The 13,217-nt window shown below is 40.7% G+C and overlaps 1 pseudogene across 1 annotated transcript in view; it reads right to left on the bottom strand.

Annotated features, from left to right (window-relative positions):
- Window positions 1-3,996: 3,996 nt before the first annotated feature.
- The window catches only part of LOC146757111 (uncharacterized), a 49,006-nt pseudogene continuing 39,785 nt past the window's right edge, over window positions 3,997-13,217 (bottom strand). The window contains exons 27-33 of the transcript XR_014936948.1: window positions 11,654-11,766; window positions 11,105-11,246; window positions 10,035-10,328; window positions 9,115-9,347; window positions 8,481-8,727; window positions 6,503-6,548; window positions 3,997-4,988 (exon numbers count right to left, since the gene is read on the bottom strand). The product of XR_014936948.1 is annotated as an uncharacterized LOC146757111 (transcript). The remainder of the gene's footprint in view (window positions 4,989-6,502; window positions 6,549-8,480; window positions 8,728-9,114; window positions 9,348-10,034; window positions 10,329-11,104; window positions 11,247-11,653; window positions 11,767-13,217) is intronic.

Below are 13,217 nucleotides of genomic sequence, written 5' to 3'. Positions count from 1 at the left end.
GGCTTTTCCTGCCAAGAGCCAAAATCAAGAGTATGATAAATAACAAGAAACTGAGTAAAATTCAATGTGTCCTTGCAAATTAGCAAACTGATTTTACAAAAATGAGCAGGGAAGAGAAAGATGATGTTGAGGACAAAAGGAAGTAACACTGAATTGGAGGTAATCGTCATAATCCACTACGTTTCCTGTGTTGCCTGATGTTGGTCGCTTCCTCCTTTTGTTTATTTAAAAGACATCTTGGAGTTAAGGGACAAATCTTGGCTAACACTGGAAAAGGATGTCTCCAGTGAAAGGACTGAGCTGGCTTATAAAAAGATGTGTTGAATTCATTTGGTGTGCTTGAAGCAAAACAAAAGCCATCTTTGTAGTCAAAGAGCAAGTTCCTTAATTGCAATCCGTGTGCAGAGCCTCCGTGTCCACACGTCTGCAAAATTCTTCAAACATTAGTTGGTCAACCCATAGGTTGAAGGAATGTGATTCTGTTTTGAGGACTTAATCTGATAAGGGAGGCTTTCTGTCCAGCTCATCCCTTGCTATCAGCTACAGCCTGTTATCCTTAGGCCTTGGACTTGGTGAGTATCAAACATGCTGAGCTAGATCTGGAGACTCATCAGGTAGTGTGATGTATCTAGTACGATTCCATCAGTATACTACCTTCCCAACAAACATACCAGTTCTGTATGTGTGAATAGATGCTTTTCCACCTATTAGCTTCCGATGGGTGAAGCTGTGCTCCACTGAGAATTTTACTCTGCAGGTAAAATGATCCTAAATACCTGGCTGGTGTTCTCAATGCCTTGCTGAGAGGTGATTTAGTTGATTCCATGGCTGACAGTTCATGGCTTGGTATTTTGTCATGTTCCTTTAGGAACTGAATGACCTTGAAGGCACTTCTCAACACAATGAAAGCCTCTCAGAAGAGACTCAAACTCCAAATGGGAGTAATGCCGCTGTAACTACATGGTTTATGCTTGCAAGGTTTATTTGGTCTATAGTATTTGTGAACACATCTGCCTCTTTCGCATCCTTCAGGCTGTGGGTTTAAGGAGTGACAGTGACAACCAAAGGAAGTGTGAGCCATGGAGCCAGACATAGCAGCTCTGCCTTCATGTCTGGCAGCACTGTATGCAACTTGGCTAATTTTTAGTAATTGTATTTTCATTCCTACCTTCCAGCTGTGTGTTCTGCTTAGTGATTAGAACCATGAAAGTCCATGAGTTTTCTTTGAGTGGAAGAGGGTTCTTCAGTCTCAGTTGCTGTCCAGTCAATGAGGGGAAACTTGTACCAGGTTTAGTTTAACTACATGTGGCAGAAGGTAATGAGTCAGGTGTTTGCCTTGAAAATCCCACACTTGCCTCTAATACTCTTTTAAGGATTTATTTATTTATTTATTTATTTATTTATTTATTTACAGTAATTTTTACAGCAATTACAGAAACTGTGACATTTCTTCCAGTAGTAGAATCTTCCCTGAAGAAAATAAAAGCTCTGCTGATGAAGGTAGAAATCAAAGGTGAAAACAATAGCAGTCAGACTCCTGCCAAGAGCCACTTGCCTGCACTGTGATCCTGACCTTATCCAGGCAGTAATATCTTCCTTCCTGGACCTTGCAGCACGTTCCAGGAACTCGGGGACTTGTGCTGAACAATGTGTTGCTGCTGTTAGTCTGACATCAGTAACGCTGGCCCTGAATGGGTGCCAAGAAATGTCACTCCACAATGAACTCCTCCACTTGCACTGTTATATAAACGGTGTTGGTTTCTCCTGGGGACACGAGGGCAGGAGGAGGGCAGTCCCTGTACGATTTTTGTTCTCTGAAACATCAGTAGTGGTTGTTCCCCACACCTCCTTGTCATCATTGTGTCATGGTTTTGTAATTTTGTAATTTTGCTATCAGTATTCCACATCATAACATCATGTAAAGTATGGATACTTCTATTGAATGTGCAGTCCACAGAAGAAGACTACATATCCCAGAGAACAACAGGGATAACGAGAAGTCACGGGACCAGGACGCTGTATAATCTCGTTCCCAGGCTGGAGTGCCCTCCTCCTTCTCTCGGACTTCTCGGAGAGTGGGAAGCGTTCCAGCCATGTCGCATAGAGTTCACAGTAGGCCTCTCTGTTTTCGGGGACTTTCTCTCTCTCTGTTTGTTCGATTTGTTAGCCTCAATTATATTATATTGTGTTATCTTGTATTTCGATATCATATCCGCAGGCACCGAACCCCAAGGGGCCGCACACGCTCCGCCTCACTGCTCCGGTGGCCCAACTCTAACTCGGTCCAGTCCCAGGCTCGGCGCAGCTGCTAGTCCGATGGCAATGGAAATTATAATAATTGATCACAGACTGTTACAGATTTCTTTGTTCTTTCTCCACACCCACTGCTGCATTTGACTAGTCTTTAAAAAATCTGTCATGGGTTACTTAGATTTACCTATGCCCGTGACAGGGGAAGCCACCCCGTGGGCCCCCCCCGGGGCCCAGAAAGGAGGGGGAAAAAGGGGAATGGGATAAAAACAGCGGCAATCTAAGGAGGAAAAACTTATTTTACTAAATATGATATCGAAATACAAGACTCCTCACAAATTGAGGATTACCCCTGCAGTTTCCTTAAATGACAGCATTCCCTGTCCCTTCTCTATCACAAGGAACTATCCACTCCCTGCACTGAATCTAGTTTAAAGTGCTGGTAATCAATCCAACCAGCTTGCTCCCCAGCATGCTTTTGCCCCACCTGCTCTGTCACATTCTGTCTGATGTCCACATACCTGGTCTCTCAAAGGCCTGCCCAAGATCACAGTAACCAAAACCTTGATCTGACACCATTACCTGAGCCAGTAATTTACCTGGCCCATTCTCCCTCTTCATTTCTCAGCCCCCAGTCAGCAGTACAGAGAAGACTACTTGTGTTCCTGCTCCCTTTAACATCTTCCCAAGGGATTCAAAGTCCCTTTTAATGTTCTGTAATTTCCTTTTTGCAGCCTCCTGGGACCCTACTTGAATGAGACCTTGAGTGGGTAGTAGCCTTCTATTTTATCAGAGGCAGTAGAGTCTTCTTAACATCTGTGACATGTGCCCCCAGATAACAGCAAACTGCTCTGGAGAGGTTATTTTTGGTGGCAAATTCGGGGCCTCAGTGCCTCCCAGCAAGGAGTCCCAATTACCAAGGCTCGTCAGCTGTTTTTGGTGGCACTAGTTTTAATAGGACTCCTTGGTTGGCCCTGCCCTGCATGCTTGTTGTATGCAGTGGAAGCAGGGACAGGTAGCTGGGAAGGGGTCAGGGATGCCGTCTGGACATGCATGGGATCAGGAAGGCTGAGGCACAGATGGAACTGAACTTGGCGAGGGATGTAAAAATAACCAGAAGGGAGCCTACAGGTGCACTGGGCAGAAGTGACAGACCTGGGAGAGTGCACTCCCTCTGACAAATGAGGAGGGAGAACTGGCTTTAACCAACATGGAGAAGCGCAAGGTACTCTATGAGTGCTTTGCTGTCTGGATTCTGCTGGAGATATTCTTCCACCTGGCTCCTGGCTTGTACCAGCTGGAGAGAGCACAAAGGGCCACCAGAAGTTATCTCATAAAGGAATGGCCAACCTGCAGAAAAGGCTCCAAAGATCCCCCTCCCAATCATGGCCAGGTTTACAACAGAGACTTTACCCTCGGCTTCCTGTTAATGAATCACCACCGAAGACCTGAAAGTGATTCAGCACACCCATTAAAATCACAACCCTCCACACTTGTTTCAAGCATATACCCCTTAATTTCTATGATGACAAACCTTATGACATATAGTAGCTGTTTGCCCCACTGCTTCAAGTACCCAGGAGGAAAAGAACACAAATGCATGCTGGCCACTTGTCTGATCTCAGGGCAGACTGAAGGCACCAGAAGGAGAGATGGAAGTGAGCAGAGGAGGACTGTAGCAAGTCATAGAGGCAAGGAATGAGGTGGAAAGCAAGTCAAGAAGGCCAACAGAATAAAACAAAGATGTACCAGATATGAAAGTTTATTAAATACCAAGTTGGAACATAAATATCTGGAATTAAATATAGCATATTAGTGTCATAAAATACATTCATATAAAAAGGTGCAGTACCAATTGGACAGAAGGTTGAAACATTAATTTTCCTTCTTCCCACTATGAACCGCTTCAGGTTCATCATGTGTTCATCTACCAACTGTGAATGTCTTAAGATGAGTCAAATTCTAATGCAAAATCCAACAAGGATATCAAGTCAGAAATATCAAAAAGGTCACATTAAAGCTTTCTTGGCACTGCTACACACGCACAGTATTTTTAAACCCTAGGTGCGTGAAAGTGACAGCAATGTAAAGTGCATTCTTCTCCAGCTTAATCACTGCTAAAACTTCCACTTAACCAGCAGAAATATTCACAGCATCAGGACGGAAACAGCTGGCAGGAATCCAATCAAAATCTCCTATGCGTTAAAATAACACTGGAGACTCTACCACAAACAGTGGAAGGGTTAAATAGAACCAAAGGAATGCTTCTGGTAAAACCTTCAACAAAAAACATGGAGCAAAATAATGTGTCAAAAACATTTTGACAGTTCCGTCAAGTTCAAGAACCAACCTTACTCAGTCTGACAGTAATTAAAAATAGATATGGTTCTTATCCTGAGTGCAAAATAAACTGACTACCCCTCGGTGACCAACAGGTAAGTGCAGAGTGTCAACCTATTTAATATATTTAAAATTTATATTCAAACCACAGTAAAGATGTTTCCACACTAAGCTGCAGGATGGGAAGTCACAGACCTCCTATGTAAACAAATGATCTCCAGTACTTTTCCCTTTACATTTTAAATAAAAATATATTTAGATCAGGTAATTTTGGTTTAAAACATCCCGGTACTCCTGTACCGCTCTGCAAAGAGGATCCTGGTCAACATTGAGATTTTTTGAAGATCCATAAGTAGATTTCATTGGAGAAGCTCTAGCAGTTTCAAGCTCAGCAGTGGCTGGAAAGAAAAGAAACAAGATTGACGATGTTACTTTTACAGTAGATTGAGTCAAATCAGTCACTGTAAAAACATTACTGATAACTGATCAGGCTACGCTCTACAGAGATATTTAAAAACTTCCAAGGAAAACACAAATCAAAAAGGACAGGCATAAAGGAAGAAACATTTTTTCACATTCAATGATCAGCCAATACAATTTTTAAAGCTAGTTAAAGAAATTCCAGGTTTTAGAAACACAGAATGGTTTGGGCTGGAAGGGACCTTTTAAGATCACCCAGTTCCAATCTCCCTTCTATAGGCAGGGACAGCTCCCTCTAGACCAGGTTCCTCAGAGCCCCATCCGGACTGGCTCTGAATGCCTGCAAGATGGGGGCTATGCACAACATCTCTAAGCAACCTGTTTCAGAGTCTCACCACCCTTACATTAGGAAGTAAAGAGTTTCTTCCTAATATCTAGTCTAAATCTACCTACTTTCAAGTTTACAGCCATTTCTCCGCATCCTGTTATTACATGCCCATATATATATATGAAAGTTTCAGCCTTAACTTTAACTGCCAGGGATGTCTTAACTTTCCCTGGCTAAACCCTCTTTCGTTCATGGAAACACATCTTCGATGGAAGCAGAAAAGGATTTTCAGTACTTCCATCCATCAGCCTTTTCCAGACAAGATCCCCAGACCAAGCAAATACTACGGCTCCTACTACACATGTAATTATGTTTGAATATGCAAATGGGCACATGGCAATGGGTTTCTGTCTATTCAGGGAAATTGGAAGAGCTGTGAAGCAACAGCTGGATTCTCAAGGGCTCCCTGCTTCAAAATAACTCTAGGAACAGCAGCAGTGACTCTGGCAGAATGCTAATTGTGAAACAGTATGAATTCTTCTCTGAAGACCTGGCCTTTTATTACAGAACAGGCTTTACACTGCATATTAAAAGCAATCAGTTCATGCTGTGTTTGCCTATATATTGCTGAATGATTTTTACCTAAAGAAAGGCTATCTTTTCCACTGATTCTTCTTTATCCAAAGACAAGTATGACAACATGTCAGGTACAAAAAAAAGCAATGAAAAAGAGCGAGCAAAAATTAAGAACACCAGAAAATGTATATGGTATATTTGAAGTGCTGAATGCAATGAATGTATGCAGAAAGAGAAGTAGTGACAGAAGTCCATAAAAATCTTATTTCTGGGCTTTTTTTTTTTTTTTTTTTACATTTGATGTTTGTGCCTGAGGATGAAAGGTGACTTGAACTTAAGCCAAGTGTATCTGTGCGGGGGAGATGGTTTGCTCTCCATGCTTTTTCTCAAAAGTAGCTGCAGAACATTCTGAAGAGTATATTGGTTAGCAGGAAGTTTTCCATTAAAACTCTCTAAGTTAGAGTTAAAAACAGCCCCACACTGTGCTTCAAACAGCACAAATCTTGACAACTTTTGAAAATAATTACATAGAAGTTACGAACAGTCATCACCTTCCTTAAAAACACTGATATCAGAGTAGCATATTACCTTGCTGAAGTTCCTTATTGATTTTTTCCTCCAATTCCTTCTGTACCTAGAATTATAAATAACACATGCATTATATAAATAACACTGCACATTTTATTAAGTAACAGAAACCAGCTTGGATTGCTAGAAAGGAGCATTTGCCCCTCGCTCTCCCAGGAGATGTTTATTTACTGTCATTTATTCTGAATGCAAAGTTTTCATAAGGAGAAATTAGACCTTTTAAAGGGCCACAGTCCAAACACCGTATGCGATCATTTACATTTGAAGATATTTGCGACTCCTGTGTTATTTTCCATCAGGTCTTTAACGCATAGAAGTAATTGTCAAAACAGACAGCATATAGCTTCCAGACTCATGTAATTAGCAAATACAGTTAAGTGCTTGGAGCATGTGGCTTACGCGGAGAGGCTGAGAGCATCAGGACTGTTAAGCCTGGAGAACAGAAGGCTTGTGGTCTCACCTACAGATGTAATTATCTGACTGTGGGATGCAGCATAAAGAAGACAGAGCAAGAAATTTCTCGGTGGTGCCAAGTAAAAGAACAAGAGGAACAGGCAGAAGTCAAAAGAGTGGAAATTTATAAGACTGCTAAAAATCAGGAGTGCAGACAGGAAATAAAATCAGAAAGGAAACAGAAACTGAGAGACGGAATGGGAAGTAGGTGTTCCCTTTCTTATGCTACCAGTAGGAAAACTGGTTTCATGAATCCATGCACTCACGCTGGTTGCAGCTAGCAGAAGTCACTATTATTTCCTGCACCCACTTTTCAGAGCTGCATTTCTTTCTCTTGTTTGTAATCAGTGCAATTTGTTTTTTCAAACAGTTGCATGGACAAAGTAATTGATACCAGCATTTTGAATAACGGCGGCGTAAAGTATTTTCAGCTTCTTATCCTTGAAGCTTTATCAAAGCTTTTGCAAAATCAAAGCCAAAATCTACACGAGCTTCCTCATCCCAGGAGATGCTCACACTCTACTTCAGATAACCTCCCTTACTTTGAAAAACACCACATGTGCACTGAGAGCTTTACATAAAAACAAAAGTGCAAGATGACTACATGAGGCAAACTCCAATTTAAGTTCCTTAGTTTCCAGTTATTATGAACTTTACTGTCAGGAGAACTTGTAATCTCCTCCATCCAAGAAGGCAGCACTTAGTTTGAATTTAATGGCAATACAGAGGTGTTTTTTTTTGTTGGTTTTTTTTTTTTTTCCCAATAGAAGGAAACAGATTACTGGAAAAATCTGAGGTATAACTGAAGCAAAGACAAGGCTCAGAGTCAGGTAAACTCTTGTCTTTTTAAGTAGCCTGGTGAACAGGCCAAGTACTAAGCAGCACAACTGGCAAAGTACTTCAAAGCTATTGCAGAAGTTGCAATCATGTATAAATTGCTGCAAAATATTATAAAGCTGTCAAGACTTGAAGAGTAGGTTGTTGTTTTCTCAGGTAATAATACATAGCAGGAAGCACAAAAAGAAATGTTTACTAGGCACAGCATGCATCCCACAGCAGACTGTATAGGAAGAAGCAAAGCAATCATACTCACATCATCCTAGTTTTAAAGGATGTCTTTGTTAGTATTAATGTACTAAAAGAAACTAAAAATGAAGATCAGTAAGGAAAAAAACAACGTGGCTTGACCAGAGATGTCTGATGGGCTGAGCAAAGATGTCAAAGTTATCCATTTCAAGTATGTCATACACTTATGCACATTCTATACAGTAAAGTTTAATAAATAGCTTAGCTGGGAACTTCCAATGCCACAGCAGCTGCTTATTAAATTTTCTCTAGTTGAAAAAAAAGAAAAAAAAAAACAAAACACACAAAAACCTTACATAAGTACATAGTTATGTGTATATACAGTTAGATAGTTCGTCATTTAGATGTCAGTATTTTCGCTGTCTGAGCACTCTAGGAATTCTGTACAATCTTAATGACCTAAAGTCTTCATCACTGAAGAGTATTTCACAATGCTTACCTTATCCATGTACACTTCAACTTTTTTTCTTGCCAATAATGCAATCCCAGCAGCATCTAGGAAGCATTCCCCTTGGCTGGAGCTTCTGTTTAGTGCGGAATTGTTTCTGAGATTTCCCAGTTCAGCTGAATATTTTCCTGGACTTGCAGGAGGACCTCCACTGACAGTGCTGCTCGCAATTAAAGATTTGTTTCTTTGGCGTTCCTCAAAGAGCTTACAATTGGCTTCTGCAAGTCTCTTGGTTGTTCTGAAATATTTAAAAACACACAAAGAATTATCTTTGATAATATTTTTGCAGAGTCACTTCTTCCAGGTCTTTGACTACTATTCAGCTTTTGAAAAGAGAAGGCATTAGAAGTCCAAAATGAGAGAGGCCCAAAGGCCATGTGTTAAAATGCTATCAACTTCAAACATGGGCCAGTGATGCCATAACTAGTGGTGTGACTGCTAGAACACTGAAGTGAAATGATGGTGGTTCCAAAAATAAAGGAGAAAGGTTTTAGAGGGTTACGCTTACATCCATAGTGCTGACAAGACACAGAAAAAGGATTTTAGGAGGAAACAGTACAAGGTTTTTCATGCAAGCTACTGCTACTTCACGTCTTGTTACCACTCCAAAAAAGCACGCACTTACCTTTCCAGCTTATTTGCTAGCCTTATTCTCATTTTCATTTCTTCACGATGCAGCTCTTTGTATTTTCCCAGTTCCGCAAGCATAGATTCGTTTTGAAAAATATTGTCTTTGGTATTTTTTATTTTGTCCAACTCACATTCAACCTCTTTTATTCTGCACTTCAGCTGGTCTCTCAGCGAGGCATGATGATTTTCTCTGATTTGTTCTATCTTGTCTTGTGAGGCTGCCTGGACCTGAAGCAGATAATACAATTTCAACCATTGCAAAGAAAAAGTGAACTGCATCTCCCTATACGGTTGCCCATAACCAATTTAAAGGGCCCAGTTTTACTCAACTGAGTCAACTGGACCTTTTCACTACTATCAGCAATCAAGGCAAAACCCTGGAACCAACACGTTAAATAACTGTTTTCATCCAGACAGATCTGCTCTTAGCAATATTACTTATGGGAGCAGCTACTAAAAGAATGCTATGGCTGAAGGACAGGGCACACAAAAAGGATTCTACAAAGAAATTATGAGAATCCCATCCCCACTCTTTCTGCCCCACGGTAACTTCAGTGACTTCTTCCCTGAGCATTTTATCCTGTACAATGATAAAACATAACCTGTGCGTATGGCCAAGCCATCTCTAAGTTATAGCATTCATGTGATGAACAGCAATAACAAGATGACCAGATGGCCATAGCTTCTTCTAAGAACTGCAAAACAGAAGTCTGTCAAGGGACGGCTATTAGCTTGGGGACCTGCAGGCAAATTACACACACAAAAGCACTTTCGCCAAACAATTTTCCATTCTTCCACTTCCCTTCAGGAAATATAGAAGTATGGCACTAACACAAAAAACCAAAGTACGAACAAGAAATGGCAAAAAGAAGTTACATAATAAAAACTATAGACATACACAACAAATTCACTTACCTGCAAAAACAAATTGACTTCTTGAAGTTTTTGATTTATTTCTTGTGCAGCTCGCTCTTCCACTTCTTTCTTGTATCGTTCGATTTGGTTGTAAGTCATCATGTGCACATTGTGGACAGCCTCCAGATGTTGTCTCAGGTTTGCCACCTCTTCTTTCAGCTGGCATCTGGTCTTCTCTAGTTTTTCATGTTTTTTCATGTTTAGAGCCAGCAGTTCTTGCAAATAATGGTTTTGTCCTTGTAGTTGGACGCATTTTTTACACTCTAAATCCAGCTGATGAGAAAGTTCAGTAACCTACAGACAGTAATAAAATGAACTTAGAGGGGTGTAAAATTATTCTCTGAAAATTTATGAAGGGGAAGACCATCAAGTCTGTAACTGTCATCTGCTGACTCAGTACCCGAGTCAAAGGAAAGACAAGATCATCTTTTAAGGGAAGAACAACTTTTAAGTTCTTGCCAATAGGGTTCCTTGACTTACAACCTTCCTCAGTTCTGCAGCAAGTAAAAGATCAACAAGTAGCAAACTAGCAGAATTTCACTTACGGGAGTGTGCTGAAAGGCACTAGGGCCATTCTTTTGTGCACTGCTCTACTGCTCGATGGAAATCAAACCACTCTACCCAGACAGCAGAAAGAATGCCTATCATGCTTCAGGGGGAATGTTCCAGTACAGAGTTAACTGGGCACAGGAAACAAGTACTCCTCCTGCCATTGCTCTTGAAAGCTTTGTAAACAGTGCTTCAAAAAGCAGCTTCCACAGCAGTGGTAAAGGAAGGTATTTTCTCTCTAGGTCAAATCCAGTGTCTGGTTGCAAGAATATGTACAAAATATGAGATGTTTCAGTAGTTTCCAAGGTCAACTGTGAAGCCAATTTTCTCTCCCAGAAATATAACTTTTCCATACCTACTGAAAAGAATATTACAAGTCTCTAGAAATTAACATGACCCAAACAAAACAACAACAACAACAACAAAAACAAACAAACAAACAACAACAACAAACAAACAAACAAACAACAACAACAAAAAAAAAACACCAAAAAACCCAAAAAGAAACAACAAGAACTTGCCTTTGTTCTTGATTTTTCAACTTCATTCACCATTTCAGAATACCTGTTCTTCATTTCTCCCTGGAAATTGAACTGGAAGTCTCTTTCTTTGGCTTCATGCATCTTTAGTTTTTTCACAGCTTTCTTCAAAAGGCTCTTGAACCTGCACAACAAATCAGTCAAGAAAATAAGCAAAGGAACTAGGTATCTATTTGTCACGCTTGTACAAGAAAAGCATAGCTACGGCTTGCTTCATTTTTAACATGCTCAACAGGCCAAAAGTTAATAAGAAAAACCAGCATTTCAATGCAATAGATCACCTGGAGGGTCCACATTTCACCTCAACAGAGGAAAAAAAGACTTCCCTCCCAGAAGTGCAAGGCAGCCTACATTTGCTCTTCTTATGGCAGCTACAGAAAACCATAGGCTCATGTACCAGAACTGTCTTGCAAGAACTGATGTGAGATCTGAATTTGTTCAGAGTTAAACACACCTACTTTTACATGCAAGTTCCTTAAAGCCTGACTTCTAACCTACATGAGCTCTCTTTCAAGTACTAGTGAACCATACCTGTCACATTCCTTCTGCAGTTCAGTATTTCTTTCCCTTTCCTGGTCAAGACATGCTTCAAGTGGTCGTTTCAATTCTATCGGCTTCTTCACATTCTTTCTTTCATTCTCACACTTTCAAAAAACAAACAAACAAAAATACATGATACACTCAGCACAGGACAGTACACATAGCAACTGCAGATAGCACATATCCATCCCTTTGCCACATTCAGCAGAACACTGAGGCACAGGATTCTTGTAAACATTTAAATCACTTCAGGCTTCACACAAGCGGGCCAAGACCTAGGGATACCAATTAACGCCCCTGCTGAAGCAAATGCTCCTCTGCCCCCTTATTGGGCTTCGTCCCAAAAAGCTGGAAAAAAGATGCTAGAGAACAGCTTCCGCAGTTCCTCTGCTAATAGGTCAGCTTGCACAGGTAGCCACAGCCCTGGAAAACACTGCACACTCTACAGCATTCATTCCAATGACCAGCAGGCTCTTGTGGAAGAGTCTGCTTTTCTGGAATTCACCAGTGTCTTCTCAGTCATTACTTCCATATCTTATTTGTGGGTGTTTACTAATTTAGTTGCTGTTCCTCATGGTGTTTTTTCAGACAAACTACAGGAGAACTGGCAACTAGTTCTGTAGTTTGCATTTGCACCTTATTTATTCTGCAAGGTTTTTAAGCTCCTGTTATTCTGAAAACATGCAGCAGTTCCTCCGTACACTGCACTGAAAATAAGGGGTGTTTTAATCCTGCTTGGAAATCAAGGGGTCAGACAATAACCAGAAGGAAATAAAATAAAGAACACAGGAACTGCTGCCTTGCTCCATGTGCTCAACTGGTATCAAACCACACCGTCTTTCTGATAGCACAACTCCGAGATATTCTCTTGGCTTTTATTCAATTCCTTCATGACACCCAAATCACAATAGTACTCAGGGCCTGAGTAGCAGGGATATAAAATCAGAGTATGTAAGAACTCAAGAAAATGTCAGCATTGCTCTGGGTATTGGCTAGGTGTTAGGGACTGTTTTCTGGGCTCACTTCTAAAATCTCAGCATTTTCCCTACTCAGTTTAGCAATATGGTCTTCAAGGTGGGCTCTCGACTTTCGATCTTCCTCGCACATCATGCATGAGCCTCTGGATGTCATAGCCAACATATTCTGATTTTGTATCTATGGAAACAACAATGACAAAGGGAATGCCAAGATAACCAGAGAGACAACACTGCACATAAACTGCATTATAAACTAGTAACTCAAATGGAGGCAGGGCTAAGCTCTCACCACTAAGGATCTATAGTGAATGTTACACTGAGTTTATAAAAGATGGCTCGAGAAGCACTGTCAAGAATAGCACTTAATGCTAGTGGAAAAAGTGAATGCTCTCTATGCGATAAAATGAGGTTACATCATTTGGAGATAAGAAGACACACATACAACATTAACTCACAGTTTTCTTAAAATTCCCTACACTTACTGACTGTGAAATAACTGCAGATCTCCTCAGAGCAAGAAAATGTTTTCAGAACAGCAATGTTACTTATCCTTTTACACAAAGGAGCAAAGATTTGCA

The sequence above is a fragment of the Coturnix japonica genome, chromosome 24 (genome assembly GCF_054131305.1).
Source record: "Coturnix japonica strain WE chromosome 24, WE-NBRP24, whole genome shotgun sequence".
In the NCBI taxonomy this organism is placed as follows: domain Eukaryota; kingdom Metazoa; phylum Chordata; class Aves; order Galliformes; family Phasianidae; genus Coturnix; species Coturnix japonica.
This window is presented reverse-complemented; position numbering and strand designations above follow the sequence as displayed.